Source organism: Carassius auratus, unplaced genomic scaffold (assembly GCF_003368295.1).
Source record: "Carassius auratus strain Wakin unplaced genomic scaffold, ASM336829v1 scaf_tig00019686, whole genome shotgun sequence".
In the NCBI taxonomy this organism is placed as follows: Eukaryota; Metazoa; Chordata; class Actinopteri; order Cypriniformes; family Cyprinidae; genus Carassius; species Carassius auratus.
This window is the reverse complement of record NW_020524980.1, coordinates 89-17,500: the sequence shown is the minus strand read 5'-3', so window position 1 is coordinate 17,500 and position 17,412 is coordinate 89. Positions and strand designations below refer to the sequence as shown.

The window sequence follows — 17,412 nt, the reverse complement described above, 5'->3', positions numbered from 1 at the left end:
CCCCAGAGACTGATCCCCAAACCAAATCACCTCGACAGACATTGGCACAAGACCACAGAAACCAGACAAGTCCTCTGCACCTGTGTTGCAGTCAGGAATTAAACTACACCATCCTGGTGTCATCTATCCAGAGGAGAACTGGCCTCCCTACTGAGTCATCACTGAATCATCAATGAACTGACTTTAGCTGGAAAAATTACTCTGTTATTGTCTTCTTGCATTATTGACAAACTATTTTCCTGTTTCCTGTAATACTGCAAAGCTGCTTTGACACAACCAGTATTGTATAAAGCGCTATACAAATAAAGGTGATTTGACTTGACTTGATGTCAGCAATAAATATGACTTTAAATGCTAAAGTCATAATAATGGCCTTTGGCTTTTGCTTTAATCAACAATGAGCTTTTTTTCATACAGACAGACGATCGGATCCTATAATTATACAACTTGCATATACATGGTACAGCACGCATACATTTGAACTGTGTGTCAGTGCAGTAAACTCATCAGATGGAAGTGATGTATAATCTGTACACAGGAAGCCAATTATATTTAATCTGACAACAAGGCATCAGTATGTCAGTTGAAGCATTAGAGCTGCACTGCTTATATTTACTCCAGTTATTCCGTTCTTCACATCCGTTCCGTTATTCCAAAGAAGACAATAGTGATCCAGATAAATTATAGAGAAAATACAGGGCACTGAAGGATAAATGCAGATTTTAATGTTTAGAGTTTATTTATGATGCATAAAAACCTCAAAACACAGTTATTTTTATTGTGATGAATTAATGCCTGAAGAAATATCGTCTATAATGAAAGATTACCAGATCTCAAAAGTCTTCTGAATAATTTTTTAAGAAGAGTCTGCAACATATAAATGTTTCTTTTAGATCATTAAGTCAATATAGCACTTTTAATTAAAAGGTTAGTCTAAGCCTCAGTGTTTCTACTCAAAACCCAAAAGGTATATTTTAATGCATCCTGACGGTAAAGCAAAAGTGTGGTTTTAAAAAAGCAAAATAAAAGGATATGTATAATTACAAAAAAAAAAAAAAAAACTGCATTAATGCTCTGTTTAAGAAAAACAAAGATTTGGATGAGGCAAATTTAATATTTAATATTTAATTTAATATTTAAAATTAGTCATAAAAAATAACTTTTATTTTTTAACGTTTTTATTTGCATCCAGCATTGAGCCCAGCATTGTTTAATCCAAAACAGGGTTACTGTCATTAATTGTCATTACTTGAAATAAAATAAACATTGAGTAAACCAAAATCTAAAAAAAGATAGGAAGGATTTTATTTCAGCTAGTTGCCTATATAAAACAACAAAATTACTTACTAAAAAACTTACTGTGCACTATTGAATAATCTGATTTCACAATTTTTATTAATTTCATGTCATTTATACACTATTTGTATGACATATGGGCACAAGGAAGTTGCCTTAGAAGAAAGCTATGGAGTTAAAATGTTCAACAATGACTACTTTTAGTGGCCCTTCTTTTATCCGGTTTGTGAATGACCCATCAAAACTCAATTTAATGCCATGAAGCTTTCTCATTAGGCTAATCAGCGCCAGCACTTTTTAAATCAGAAAGCCCCAGGCTCTTGACTCTCAGATGTTAACTGTGAGCTGGAATATTCATTAGCTGTTTTTCCTTGTCCGTGGTTGAAGCCACACTACGAAGACCCATGGCTTAGTAAGCCTATTGAACTGATGTGATGTGTAAATCCCGGACTCATATGGGTCCCCACTGCTGTGTATTGTTACTTTACCCAGGAACAGACTGTTACTTTCCCTTCCAAGAGCTGTAATGGGACGAGATCCATTTGTCTGGCTGCCATAAAGTTTCTAGCGCTCTCTCTCCTTCCTTATCCTTATGGTTGATTACAATAGAAAGCCATCTGATCAGTGCTTATTAAGAGGCTGAAAGTACTGATTGAAAAATTATCAGCCGTTTTATAACCCAAAAGTTAATGGACCGGATTACACAAGCATGAAGGCTGCTTGTCAGACAAAGGTCGAGAACTACAGCACTGTAAAAAGACACAAGGCACAAGGAAACATGAGAAAGAGTGACAGAAATACAGAAATTGAACCGACAGTTTTATAGAAGCAGGATGAATCCATATTTATGATCTTGCCAGAGTCTTTTTAAGTGACTTCATGTAATATATTATATGGAATTTAATATTAGTCACATCCAAGCCATCTCCTTTTTGAACTTTTACCGTCTGGCCGGTGCTCCCAGGACAGCCAGGCACAAGAAAAGTTTCTTCTCCCAGGCAATCTACCTCATGAACGGTTCAATGTTCTCCCCTACTGTTCAGTCAAACCAGTGTTGCTATTGTTAATAAAGCATAAAACTATTTAAACATATATATATTTTTGTTAAGTGAAAGTTGAAATGAAAAACTTATTACAAAAAAATAAAATAATAATAACAATAACTAAAAATGTAGAAATCTTGGCAACTAACTGAAATACAAAAATAAACTGAGGTACTAAAATTACTCAAAATAACACCAGCAGTTTACACTTAACATTTCATTTTTAAAGAAAATGTAAGAAAAAGTGTTAGAACAACACAAGGCTGAGTAAAACATGACAAAAAAAGGAAACTATTCCTTTAAGCTGGAAAAAAAGGCTGGGTGGGGGGGTTGAAAGCTGTTGGGTGAGAGAAGACAAAATCCATGGTTTCATGACACACATTTCGCTTAAAGCTAGCTGATCAGCTGTCCTGTAACTGAGTGATACTGCATTAAACAATGAGATTAGAGACAAGAGAGTGTTCTTTGGGACACATCAAGATAAGCACCTTTACGTGTTCTACAACACCTGGGGCAAGCCACACACACTTAAATACACACATACTAAAATTCATTTTAAAATCATAAGAATCATCATAAATCATAAGAAGTCTAATCCACTTATCCCGATATTAGAGAACATTCATTTATTATACAGAAAACACAACTTATCCAGTAACATTCAAAATATGACCTCAAATGTCAGTTTTATTTAATTTCCCTCTTTATCATCAAAGCAACAGAAATAGATCATTTTCTGTTGACCTGACAACGTCGGTCTGTTCTCCCTCCCGGGGCAAACTGCAGACGGATATTCAGGACTAAGAGAGCAGCTGAGTTTGGGTCAGCTTCCCCTGGCAACAGAACTATATGCCCTGGGAATGGCTGTGGGCTCAAGCAGGACCTCCACTGAAGCAAAATCCCGGCAGAGAATATCACAGGAAGCTCTTTTGATTGCACATACTGCAATGTCTTTCAAGAGTTGTTTATATCAAATTATCAAATTTAACATTGTTTACTTAATAAATCTGCTGATCTGTTGTGTTTCTATATATATATATATAATATATATATATATATATATATATATATATATATATATATATATATATATATATATATATATATATATATATATATCAATTAATATAAAAAAACATTGTCCAGCACAAAATTATAATGTACTGTAAGAGAAACTGATATTTATTTTGAGATTTGCTAAAGGAAGTGTACTTCCTTAAACTATTTTTTAAGTGCAAGTTATTCAAGTTTTTAAAGTTTAACTTTAAGGGCCATATTTTAACGATCTAAGCACATGATCTAAAGAGCATGGTATTTTAACGACGGGAAAAAAGGGTTGTACCTATTCTCATAATGGTTCATGGGTGTGTTTTAGGCGTAACGTGCAACGTGCGACAAGTCTAATAGTCTATTCCCTTAAAGGAAATTTGAGCTTGCACCATGGTGGATTTGTAATTTACATGGCGGAATTTGCAAGAGCCAAAAACTGAACACTTCACCAGAGAGAAAAGGTTCTGCATGTGCACAGGCAGACCATCTGGGGGCACAATAATAATCTTTTACATTATAATCCTTTATTTTTAATAATTGGCATGTTTGTGCGCTGCTATGCATCCCTGTGTGTACACACATTGTTCACCCGCCTATAGACGCATATTACTGACGCACTCAAAAAATATATATATATATTGTTCCACTTTCCATTTCAGTTCATTTCCATTTGCAGTCAATTTCAGTTGCCTCAAAATAGCAACGCGTTTGAACCCACCGTTTTCACACCAGAAATGTGCAAAAATGCATTTGCTATTTAAACAACGTGGAGCAGTACGTGAAAAGGACAACTGTGTCAGGCTGAAATCGCCTGGCGCCACATTACACCAGGTGTATGGGTTCAAAGTGAGCATGAGATGACGACAGGTAATCCAAAAGAAAAAAAATTGAGAAATGAGCATGCACAATTAAATATCCAGATATATATCCAATATTGCATAATAACTATAAATAAATAAAATATATATATATATAAAAATAAATAAATAAATACATAAAATAAAACAAAAATATGACTGACAAGTACAACATAAACAAAAAAAACATCATTTTAAAAATTGACATGTAGTCCACAAGCAACACTCTTGACAACGTCAAACTTGGCAAAAAAGTACTCAATTCTAAATGTTATACTCTGAACAGGCAGCTACCAAAATATGGCACATAACTTTGTCAAACCCTCTTATATCCCATCTGTCTGTGTAGGAAGAAAGAAATCAGCGTGTGCACAAGTTTTGGAGTTTATAATCTTCTCCAGGCCAATTTTTTTCAGCAGGTTTATACAGTGCACTTGACAGCTGTGAAATGTCTAGTGTGCTTCAGAAAGAACTTCTGCCTGTGCTTGGGGACAAAATGACAGCAGGAAAAGAGTGTGAGATGAAATGTCATGCTTTTTTCTGCTTCAATCAACTGATGGATTTGAAGCATCAAACTGAGAAAATGGGCCTCAGATTTGATTAACAACGCACCTCCACAAATCTTTTGGACAAAACAAATGATTTGGTTAAATAGCATACACAAAACTTATCTCATCAGATTAACTATTAGTCGATAGATAAATGTTTCTTTTTTACTCCATAAGCATTCTTAAAACTAAATTATCAACATGTATCATTACATTTTATATTTAATTTTTATACACATTTTTAAATAAAAAGTAAAAATGAAATCGTCTACTTCTCTACTAATGTCTACTTACTTGTTCATTTACCGTCATCTTAACATGCTCATTTTTCTGTAACAAATTTTTCCATCTTTCCTACTTGTATCCCAACAGCTAAAGTATGAACAGAGTAGTCAACGATGTAGTTCGTTGTATTATGATAAAAGGTCACGCTCTGCATAAAATCCATTCATATGCACTCTGGTATAGCACAGATAAATCAGCTGTGACATTCATCTTTATGTCTTTACTCCTTGCATGCTGGCTATAGATACATGCATGACTCATAAAATGTTGTTATTTCGAGGCAGTTTAACATTTTTGAGGAGTGTAAAAGTGTCATGACCTAATTTAACCTGTTGTGTCCCACAGGGTTTTGTAATCAGACCGCTGTCATTTTGTAAATACTAAACACTTGATCTGTATTCTTTGAGCTTTCTCTTTTTTGAGTCATGTGTAGCAATTACTTTTTTATATATATAAGTCATGATTTCTGAATTACACGTTGTACATCTTAAGACATGTCAGAAACACAAATACCCAATCCAGTGTGACCAAGGTAGCAGGACAGATGGCATGGCTGATTTCAAAACCAGGTTACATTCCTAATCCTCTTCTTTCTGTCTACCACATTCACTCTAATCTGTTCAATGGCTTAAGATATTATGCAAAATATTGTTATTTCTCACTAAAAAATCCAGGGCTGCCAGTAGAAATAAACCAAAGCATTTTGAAAAGATAAACGAGATTAGATGTAAAATATTTTCAGGGAACAGAAAGCTCATGAGCAACAAAGTCCATTTATGAGGGTAAAATGTTAACCTTTCTTTGTAAAGAAAACCCTTTCAAAACTAAAATGGGATAAAAAGATGGATGAGAAGCCAGCCTTCATTTCAACCAAGGCGGGCACTAACGTCACCTATCCATTAACCAGTGGTAAAGATAATTCCATCTTCATTCTGTCACTGCTTCTGATGGAATGTTGTCACACCTGAGCTGAAAATATGGAGTTATTTAACTGCTTAATGCATTAAAAACACATACATCACAGCATGACAACAGTCAGCAGTTGGATTTAGTCAGAAGTAAATTTTTTTTTGGCCTAATGGACACTGCTGCAATGCCTTCTAATAGAAATTCACAAATGTGATAATTTTTGGGCATTTTATTATAATTTTGTTTGGGGGGGGGGGTGGACAAGTAGGCCTATTATGTGGATTTTGAATTCATTTTCTCAAGGTGTACAATGGAAATGTTCATAGTTGATATTTATGTAGGCATATATATATATATATATATATATATATATATATATATATATATATATATATATATATATATACACACATATGTATGTATGTATATACACACACACACTTTATTAATAGGCCCAAAATAGGTTTGAACCAGCCTTGAGAATCACAAACGGAAGTAAGCAGCTTGTGTCATTAAAAGGGAAAAATCCATTTCCCTCTTGAGTTTTTACTGTTGTGTTGATGTCATCCATGGACAAAACTGGCCTCGAACACATCAGGAGAGACAGAGAGGAAGCAATGGAAATAACAGCACTTCAGAAAACAAGACCTATTCCTGGATACACTTGAGAGGGTATTATTTTGGACTACTTAAATGCAATCTGTGCTCCTCCACAACAAACTGGCAAGGTCTGCGATGAGGATGGCGACAGTGACAATAACGAGAGATGATAATTAAAGCCACACATCTTCCCCCACCCCTCTGAGAAATGTGTTAGAAGAATATCGGGCAGGACGCCTGACAGCCGCTGAGTGAATGAGCATGAAAACACAATCTGTCATACAGAGAGCTGATGAGGACATGATAAAGGTATGTGTACCACGGTAGTGTACCTTCAGTGATACTATGTTATTTCCCTAATAAGTCTCATTGTGGGATGGATTTCAGGTTTTGAAGTTATAAAAGTGTGTAGCAGAGAAAAGGACAAGCCATTATGGGAGTCAACAAAATTAACAGAATCTGAAGTGACAGATATTCTGCAGTGTTAGGAAAGCTGCTTCAGTGCCTTCCAAAGGTGCAAGCTACTTATGGTGCATTATAAAGTAATTATTACTACTTTCAGGCTACCCTTTAAAAAAAGAAAAACGTTTATGTCACACACTTAAAAAGGTATTGAAATGTGCAAATAAAAAACTATGACTTGCAGCAAAAAATGTGTATGTATATTACGAAATCAGATATCATACACCACATGTGTGACTTCTATATATATTTCTATCATGACAACTCTGAAGATTTTGCTATGTTAATGTATATGTCAATGACAATGGATATGACAATGTTAATGTATTTGGTCATGAAAATGACATAAGTTGGGTAGGGACTCAAATGAATCAGTGAAGTTTTTTAAATAAACAATTAATTTTATTTAAGTGAATGAGCTAAGTAAAATGAGAAAATATGAAAAAAAAGAGTAGAAAACTGAAAAACGGCAGCAAAAAAAATAAATTAAATTAAAAAATCAGTGAAAATTAACTTAAAGAAATGAATGACAGAAAAAATTATTCACTAAAAGCCATACTTCACAAGAGGGAGGACAGGAGTGTGCATTTGCCTCAGTTCACTTGGCTGTAAAGCTGTAAAGCAATACAATGTGACACAGGCTCTAATGATAACGAGCTTTTCATAAAACTACAAGCACTCATTGGAAAAGGGAGCTTGTAACTGACAAAGCTACGGTCATTTGAAAACAGCTGAGCTACTCTCACGCTAATGAAAACGTAGTTCGCTACATTAGCATCGCTACTTTTATAAGTTACTCCTGAACATGGTGTGGGTGCCATTTGATTTGCTGTGTGAATCTTCTAGGACATATCTCAGAACCAGACAGCAGATCCCAGCGTCTGCTCGTAATGCAATAAAGGTTACAGGGGATTAGAGTTCTCCTCTCCTTCCATGTATGTTTAATTTTAGACAGTTTCTCTACAGTAAAACATGCAAGAAAATATAGCTGTCTGTCATTGTGATCCATTTTTTTATGGTTTGTAGGAGGATATTCCTCATCTTTCTGCCTGCCCTTGTGTTGCCGTTAGGCTGAAGTCATGGAAAATACATCACCGAGTTTGCGCAAGTGTTCAAAATAAGCAGTGAACCTTACAGTACAAGGAGAGAGAGGCTGAAAAAAGATAGAGAGAGGAAGAGCAGGTTAGAAGTATGTGCGGAACTTCTTGCAGTCATTTTTCTTGTTTGAAGCTGGTCCGACTTAGAATACGTAGGTTGAACCATAACCTGTCACAAAACCTTTTCTATGCTGACAACAACATAGCTAAATGAATGTGGGCCAATAAATATTTACATTCTCTTCTGCAGAGATTTTTCAAAGCTCTAATTTTAAGCGTAATATCTGTTATCTTATATTAGATTGGCTGCTATCTGCCTACTGTCAATTCCAAATTTATATTCTTAGTGTATATTTATTTAGGGAACTCTAAGTTAATGTTGAGAAAAAAAAAAAAAACCTCAATTAAATCACATATAATTAATAATAAGTTGCTATAAGAATGTACTTTTTGCACTTGTTGTGCATTCGTTTCTTATATTTTTACATATACATATGCTAATTTACTAAAAAGAAGTGGTCACTAGGTCTACATCTTTTTAATAGTGTGTTCTTTCAGTAACCATTTTTGAATGTGCTTGGAAAAAATAGCTGTTCTATTATAACATTTTAGGTATATTGCCCAGCCCTACTATCAATTTTTTGCATAAGCCGAAGAATAATCTAATATGATTCTAATAATCATTTTGAGTGCTATAGTGATGCTTTGTAAACAGGTATACACTACATGTATGTTATCTGTCCTCAAAACAGTCTCCATCACTCAAAGTGTACAGTTTTCAACATGAATGAATAAACTAAACTAAACAGGCAGAAGTAATGCTAAGAAATGTTTAAGAAAAATCTCACCTTCAAGGGACACCAACGTTTTTTCTGACGGTGGCTGGCTCTCCGAGCCAACTGCTGATTTATATCACCAAACCAAAAAAAGCACATTTTACATTTCTAATTAAATTTTTTGGCCTCTCTTAAGAGGAAGAACAATCTCGACAGTATGGTGTCTTAAACATAATCACGTTACACAAAGCTACATAACCTAACCTCTGTGTTTCCCCATGGGCCAAATACTTAAAATTGTAAAACCATCATCAAGTGGTTTCAGAAAAAAGGCTGATCTCTTGATAAAAATATGGAGAACACACATACAACACAAAACGATGAGCGTTAACCAGGCACAGAAACCTCTGGAAATAATCTAAATTAGTCATAGATGATCATAAGATAATAACTGGCCAAGAGGGGCTACTTAATGTGATTAATATTCCCAGCAGAGATGGAAGCAGTGATATAATGGTGCACTGCTGCTGACTCTATCTTTGCCTTGTGCAACGAGTCACATGAAATCAACTGACAGCCTGTTTGTTTGGGCAGCTCTGAGCTGGCAGAGGACTGTGGCGACAGAAGGCCCTGTCCTCCTCGACTAGGGGGAAAATACACGCTCCAAAAACATAACAATAAACCCGGGAGCATCATTCCTTCTCCTGAAAAATCAGAACATAGTTCTTGACAAACAAAAAATAAGAAAAACCAAGTCTTTTTTTTTTTACTTATAAATTTAGTTAACCACAATGAGCTAATGCAATACAATTGCACATGACATGCAATCAATTTGAATTTGTAAATTGAGTGTTTACAAATCTAATCCATTTGCACTGGGACAACATCAATATTTTTTTGACCAACCGGATGTACAGAAGCACATATTAAATTATTAATTTCTTGTTGGGTAACAAGAAAGAAAAAAAAGCAAATATCTGGAAAAAATCCCAAAAGGGAAAAATTTACTAAGATAAAAAATGATATTATGTAGTAAAACAGTATTTTAAATATAATATAATATTTGTAATACTTTATTGAAGTAGTTTGACTTCATTAGATGAGCATTAGGTCATTTACACTGTATCTAGTCACCATAATTAATTTCCATAAAATAAAATAAAGACAAATGAAATACAAAAAGGTACTAAGATAAAAACTAAGAGATGACTCTCTGTCAACAAATCAACCTTCTGCAGTAAGTCTAACTCCACCCTTTAGGTACTGAACTACTGTGCTAGGTACCCCAACGGAAGGGTCCCAAAAAGTGGTACAGTATGGATCACTATTTTGATACCATTCCCAGTTTATGACAATGCAAACTGAAATGATAACTGCATACCACTCTACTCTAGTGGAAATGAGCCATTAGACTAATGCTGTAAGCATTTTTAGGAGAGGCAACACTTAAAATGTCCCTACTACCTGACAGATATCACAGGACACAATAGTCCTGAGATCATACCCGTCTTTGTGACCCCCCTGGGCTCTGTAAGGAAGTAGATAAAAGAGGCTAAGTATTTAGCCAAATAAGGCTAAATATTATTTGGGATCGATGAATTAATGGTGTAGTACCTCAAAATAGTCAGAAAACAAGTCTATATGGAATTTTCCAACTACTAGTGAGTGAGTGAAGTGACATTCAGCCAAGTATGGTGACCCATACTCAGAATTTGTGCTCTGCATTTAACCCATCCGAAATGCACACACACAGAGCAGTGAACACACACACACACACACACACACTCCAACCCTCTAACCATTAGGCCACGACTTCCCCCCAAAAAGGGCAGGAGCCAACTTGGAGAATCCGGGCATAGTGATGGAAATCCCCCCCCTCCTCCCCCTCCTCCCCTTTCCCCTGAATGTACAGTGTTTATGCGAGGTCCAGTCTTACTTAAGCCAAGATAAACATGCCTAAAATGCAAAACACACACACACAAAGACCGGCAACACACTCATTCTTGCTTGATATTCTGTGTATTGAGGAAAACGTCCAAGAATCCTTATAAATATGGACTTAGCCCTTAAGTGTAACCAGATTTAAAACTCGCTAATTACAAACAAATTATATTCATTACTCAGCATGACAAAACCCAAAGAGAGACAGACTGTTTGCATGTGTCTTTGACAGCCCCTATCAGGGTGAAACACTCAATGCTAATACATAGGTATCAACATAATTTTTTCATCTGGCTTACTATCTTGCTGAACTTTCCTTTTGCAGAAGAATCGAAATGGTTGTTTTAATATAAATTATGACTAAAGGACACTGATTTGAAATAACGTATAAAACATCCACTACCAACAGTTGTCTCTAAATAAGATCCAGGGTCTAGAGTCGAGACCTGTCCATATATGGACCTTCATCTGTAGGCATAGCCAGATCAGCGTGGTGTAGGTTGCTTACTTCAAAGCAATGCGTTTACCTCTGTTTACATTTGTGCATGTCCTCCCATTAATCTGCTTAAAATAAGCACAAGCAAGCGAGCTTTTCCATTTCAAGATCTTGGAGCAAAATCAGAACAGTTTATCTTTGACTCTGCAAATCTGTTATCATTATATCCTCCCTGTCATGGAAAATATCTGGGGTTCAGGCCACCTTGTCAAGTATGTGATCATACCAATAAATGATCTGAGGCGGAGTGCCAGAAGAGGAGATGGGTGAGGAAAGCCTTTTCTCTGCCAGAAGTCCTACTGCTGGAGATCAAGCTCAAGCTGAGCATTGAAGCAGTTCTGGAAATGTAATTATTCACCCAAATGAGCATTTCTGGAAGTCCAAGATATTCTGTGGTATGTCTCTCCACAGATTAAGCAGATCCGACTTGTGGAAGGCTTCTACTTAGCTCATTCACTCCAAACCAGATGCGTTTTCATTCAGCTTAGACTTAAAGGACCACATTAATCAAAGCATTTATTGTAACTTAATCACTTCAAGCAATAAAAGTAGACTATCTCTTACTCTCTTTTGATCCAGCTAAATACTTTTGCCACTTAAAGTACATTAGGCTCATATTTGATGCATGCTGTTGCAATGACTTATTGATGATATAATGATATACATCAAACTCTGCAGTGCACTGGCCCTCCAGGGCAAGATTTGAATAGCCCTGATATGCGTGAATCTGACCATATCACTTCACTACCTCAATTCACACTTTTTGACATGGGTGCAAAAACGTCTGGTAAAAGCCATGATTTAATGGGAATAGTACTGAGTACTGGGAAATCTAGGAGTACCCACTAATAATTAATGAATATGAGATTCTGAAATAAATTGCGCAAAATGGTGAGCAAAGCTGGTGGGGAAATGAAAGAGTGAAAAGGAAAATGAGTCAGATTTTTTTTTACAGCAATCAGACACATCAAGGAGGAAAACATATTTTACGGGAAATAAACAACAAAGATTAAAGAGATAAAATTAATTTGATGGTTTGGAAATTTTGATTAATTTATTCTTTTTGATTTTACTATTAGTAGGGCTTGGCAGTAATGATTTCTTCTGCATGCTTTGCCTGCCCACATTTTCACTGGACTCACCACACACACACACACACACATACACACACACACACACACACACACACACACACAAAACATCAGCCATCTAGATAATTTACCTAACTGACCAATAAAAATGTCACAGAAATCAGATTGTTCACAAGCCATAAAATGCATTTACACAATTTACAAAAATTAAGACATAACACTGCCCAAATAGGACAAGTAAAATTTCTCACAGCTGGCTTAAAACTGTCTCACACTGGTACCAGGCAAGCATACCATCCTTACTGTTGAATCCTAATGAGGATTTTTTTTGACTATACAAGACCATGTTGATTCCCCTTTGAATTGTGAATTTATACAGTTTGTCATTCTGAACCACAATGCTACACATTCTGACTGAATATTTAAAAGAAAAAACAAATACACTTACGAAATCTCATCGTTCTGGAACTCCAAGACTCCATGGGTATCTTCAAAATCCTCTCCTCCACCTTTTGCTGTTCCTTCGATGGTTTTATATGGGATTACCACTACTCCACGAGCTCCAGAGGTACGTGCCACCTTCACCTCCATCATACCAATGCTTTCACTGACATGAACAATTGGATCCTCAAATGTGAAGATGCCAGCATGGTCATCGTCAAAGATAGTCACAGTAGCTGTTGAAGGAAGGCCAAGACTAGCTAATGTGTCCACGTGATTAGCGCCTTTCCCATTGTTGGTTCCATCAGAAATGACCTTGACGTTGCTGAGATGAACAAGGAAGTGTTCGTCTTCTTCAAAAATGTCATCGTCGATGATGTCCACTCTTATCTCCTTTTCTGTCTCACCTGGTTTGAAGACTATAACACCCTCGGTGAACTGGTAATCAGAGCCTGCGTTGGCAGTGCCATCCTCAGTGCGGTACTCCACGGACACAGTGCTAGTTAAGTCACCACCGCGTCGTACCACATTCAAAGCGACAGTCCCACAGTTCTCAAGACACTGATATGTACCAGGGTCAAAGAAGATCTTAGAGGAAATATCATTATCTGAGACATCCGATCGAAGTTCATGATTGCCTAGTGCTTTTCTGGCTTGGTCTGCAGCATGCTTTTTTAGTATATTACCTGCACCGGTCATAAGTCTAGTGGCCTGGCAGCGATAGAACGCACGGCTCTTCTGTTGCTGGCTGAGGACGTAATAGTTGGCGAGCTCGGCCAATTTCTCCATCTCTTTTTCTGGATGTTTCTGTTTCAGTTCCTTCAAAATCCTGGCCATTTCTCTTCTGGCCTCATCCTCATCCTCATCCATGTCTTTATGTTCAGTATCCACCGTGCCATCCAAGAGTTCATCACCGTGAGAGTTAAGCATCCCACCATCCATTTCAAGATCTGCCTTAGACTGGAGCTCCGGCTCACCTTCAGTCTCGATGATCATTCCCCTTTGTTTTCCGACTCTGTAACGTTTGTACATGTACTTGTAGATTAAAAGTCTGCGGTCCGCCACCCAAGCAAATAGCACACAAATTGGAAGAAGAAGAGAGTAAGGAGTCCCTCCCAGATTTCCACGATACCTGGGGAAATCACTGCCAAGATCAGATAAAGCCATATATATGCAAATATACTCCAAGTGGCGGTGACAAAGAACACCCGCAGGTGCTTGACCTTCCGATGCTCTCCTTCAGGTATCACGGAGACACAGAAACCAATGATGACAAACATATTAAAAGCTGCGCTTCCAACAATGGTGTTTGGGCCCAGCTCGCCTGCATCAAAGTTGTGCCCACACACTTCAACCACGGACAGCAGAATCTCTGGGGCTGAGGAACCCAGAGCCATGAGAGTCAGATTCGAGACAGTTTCATTCCAAATACGAACAGTAGTGGTTGTGGTTTCCCCGTTAGGCTTCTTGATTGTGATCTCTTTCTCCTGGGATGTGATGACCTCAATGGAAGCCATGAAGCGGTCTGCAATGATGGATACACCCAGGAACATGTAGAACAAACCAACAAAGTACACAGTGGCTCTGGCCAACTTATCCCCAAAGGACGGGTTATCCGGCATCCAAATTGGCAAGATCACTCCCTCTTTGCATTCAAAACTACCTCCACAAGTCTCATGTGTGGAGTTTTCATTAGAAGTATCTAAATCTAAGCTTGATTTGGAGCTGCCTGCAGTGGCTGGCATGGGCTCACAGGAGAAAACTAAGAGGAAGATGCTGAGTTTTAGAGCGAGGAGAAAAATAGGACGAAGTCCCAGATTGGCCCATGTTTGTAGTGAGGTATTTTGTTCCTGCTCGCCTGTACCCTGTAAGGAAAGAAAAAGTGAAGTGAATCATCAAGAACGATACCAAAACCAAGAGGGTTGATCAGAAATTATGCAACAGTTAGTTCTTATGCTCAAATTTGATTGGTCGAGCAATGCTCTGAACTGAAAGAGTTAATATTTACAGTTTATAGAGTCAGCACTGGGAAGTTTCAACATTTGTATACAAGCTTGTCTGTGTTCACAGAATTTTGGACCTGAGTATATGGGAATGATGCTGAGAGTAAGGCAGGGTTTGCCTGGAGTGAAGGAAGTTTTTTTTTTTTAAGTCAGAGTATCAGTGTTTTACCTCACTCCACAGTTGATCGGAACTGGGCAAACACAATGAGGAAATGGAAAACCCGGAGTGGAGTCAGCCAAAAGTGATTGGAGAAAGTGTTGAGAGTTGAGTACTCTTTTCCAGTCTACTTTTAGACTGCAAGCTGCTCGATGCCAAAGCCTCAACTAAATATTTTCTTTGCTGGAGAAGAACTATACAAACCAATTGGTCAATTTTCCCTGAAAATAGTAACTCAATATACTACACAAAACTGTCTTGTAAAACCAATAATGCATTTATAGTCATGTTGTAAGTACTGAATTTCAGAGCAGCTGTGATTACCTGCAGCCTGTGAAAATACTGAGTACTCTTACGAGTGTTTAATTATTGAATTAAAATATAAGAGTTAGAGGAGTGTCTGCTCATTAATTTATTTATTTTAAAGTTGATAAGTTGGTTAAGATACAGTACTTGGATACTTTGACGCAATTTGTATAAAGTGCTATATAAATAAAGGTATTTTTTATAGTGCTTTATATAGATTGTATCAAAACAGCTTTACAGGATTAACAGGAAAAAAGTGTGTCAATAAGGCAAACAATGCAAATTAAACTAGATTTCATAATTACCCAACTAGGGGAAAAACTGCTAAGATGTTGTGTTGGTTTTTAGTAGGTCGCCCAGCCTGGTCAGGGTGGTGTTTAGATTGGTCTGTGCAGGTCAGACTGGGAGACCAGCTTGCTGACCAGCTAAACCAATACATCATTTTAGCAAAGTTATATTTACATTTATTTCATAAATAACAAAAAAGATTGTCATAAAAGAACAATATATTGGTGAAGGCAGAGAAGTATTTATGAATGGAAATGAGCAAAAGATCTGCTACTGAACTGCTTTCGAACTTTAACATTTGCATTTTTAAAGATGATTAATCTGTCTGCTAGAAAAACGTATATTATATGTAAATGTATATAACTATACATTTACACTTTTTCTTTTGATCCATAATAGCCTACTATTATAATTAATGCACATAAAACATCATCTGCTCACATTTAACAGCAGACGCCATGAAACATAGTAAAGCCCAAGCAGGTTTATTTACCTTTTAAAGAGAAAAAGCTGCGTTGATGTTAAAGACATCACATGTAGATACGGCTGTAGTGACGCTCGGAGACTCCGGTAAAAACAACCTTCAGTCAAACCGGACCGTTTACCGGAAGCGCTCATTTGCAAAGTCCGCGACCGCTCGCTCTCATCCTCCAGTAGTTGAATCATTCTGGTAATGAGAGCTGTGTGTGAGACACGCGATTCATTGCAGAGCAGCGCGTGCAGAGTGTGCGGCGGAGAGCTGTAGGCTTCTTTTCCTAAGTGCTGCAAGCTTATTTTCCGATTCAGAACGATTTCGCATGTCTGACCGAAGAGGGGGATTGTGTTCGGATAGAGAGGTGGCTTGGTGCCAGACCACCCCCAAGAGTTGATAAGACGGACTGGGAGCGCACACAACTCAAAATAAGTGCCAGACATTACATTGTCCATTGTGAATCAACATTGTCACCTTGATGTGATTTCAAAGGCATGTTCACACCAAATTTTATGCTCCAATTCTTACTGATTAACATAAATTCTGAATAATCAGACTGGGAATTAATTAAATCACATTAATTAGGCTATAAATAAAAACAAAAACAGTTAAACATTTTATATAATCTATTACATTTTATTTAATATTACATTGAAGACTCCGGGTAATTAGTAGGGCATTGCTATGAAGGTATTGTGGGTGGTCTCTAAGGCATTGCTGGGCGGTTGCTAAGATAGGGACATTCTAAAATGGCTTAACATAGATTAAACAATGACCAGGGAAACCCTGAATTTTGTCAAACCTTACTTGTAATAAACACTACTGTCAAAAGAATGAGCCCTTACTCCACAGATAAAGGGAATAATATCACGTTAAGCGTTTTCTCCCCCATAGAAGTGCATTATAAGGAAACAGGCTTAACGTTATATTATTTACTTTATCTGTAGAGTAAGGGCTATTTCTTTTGACAGTTAGTGTTTATTATAAAGTAAGGTTGGACAGAAATTTGGGTTGCCCTGGTCGGTGTTTTGGTAGGCTACGTTAAGCCATGTTAAGCATTTTTCACGTTAAGTGTTTTAGAATGTCCCCTAAGACAGGCCTACTCAGAGCCGTTTCTCAAAGGTTAAACTCAGCTGTTGGTGTTAGTGTTTTTGGATGTGTTTTTCCAGCGAATATTTCCCCACACAAATTTTCACACAAAGCCTTTTATCAATCGGCGCGCCCTCCAAGTTTGTCCATTTCCTACTCCGTAAAGGAAAGCCCACTCCGAGGATATTTTTAAATTCGGCTAAAA

General features: G+C 37.0%; 1 pseudogene; it reads right to left on the bottom strand.

Moving 5' to 3' along the window:
• The window catches only part of LOC113076291 (sodium/calcium exchanger 1-like), a 29,515-nt pseudogene extending 14,796 nt beyond the window's left edge, over positions 1-14,719 (bottom strand).
• Between the last annotated feature and the right edge of the window lie 2,693 nt (positions 14,720-17,412).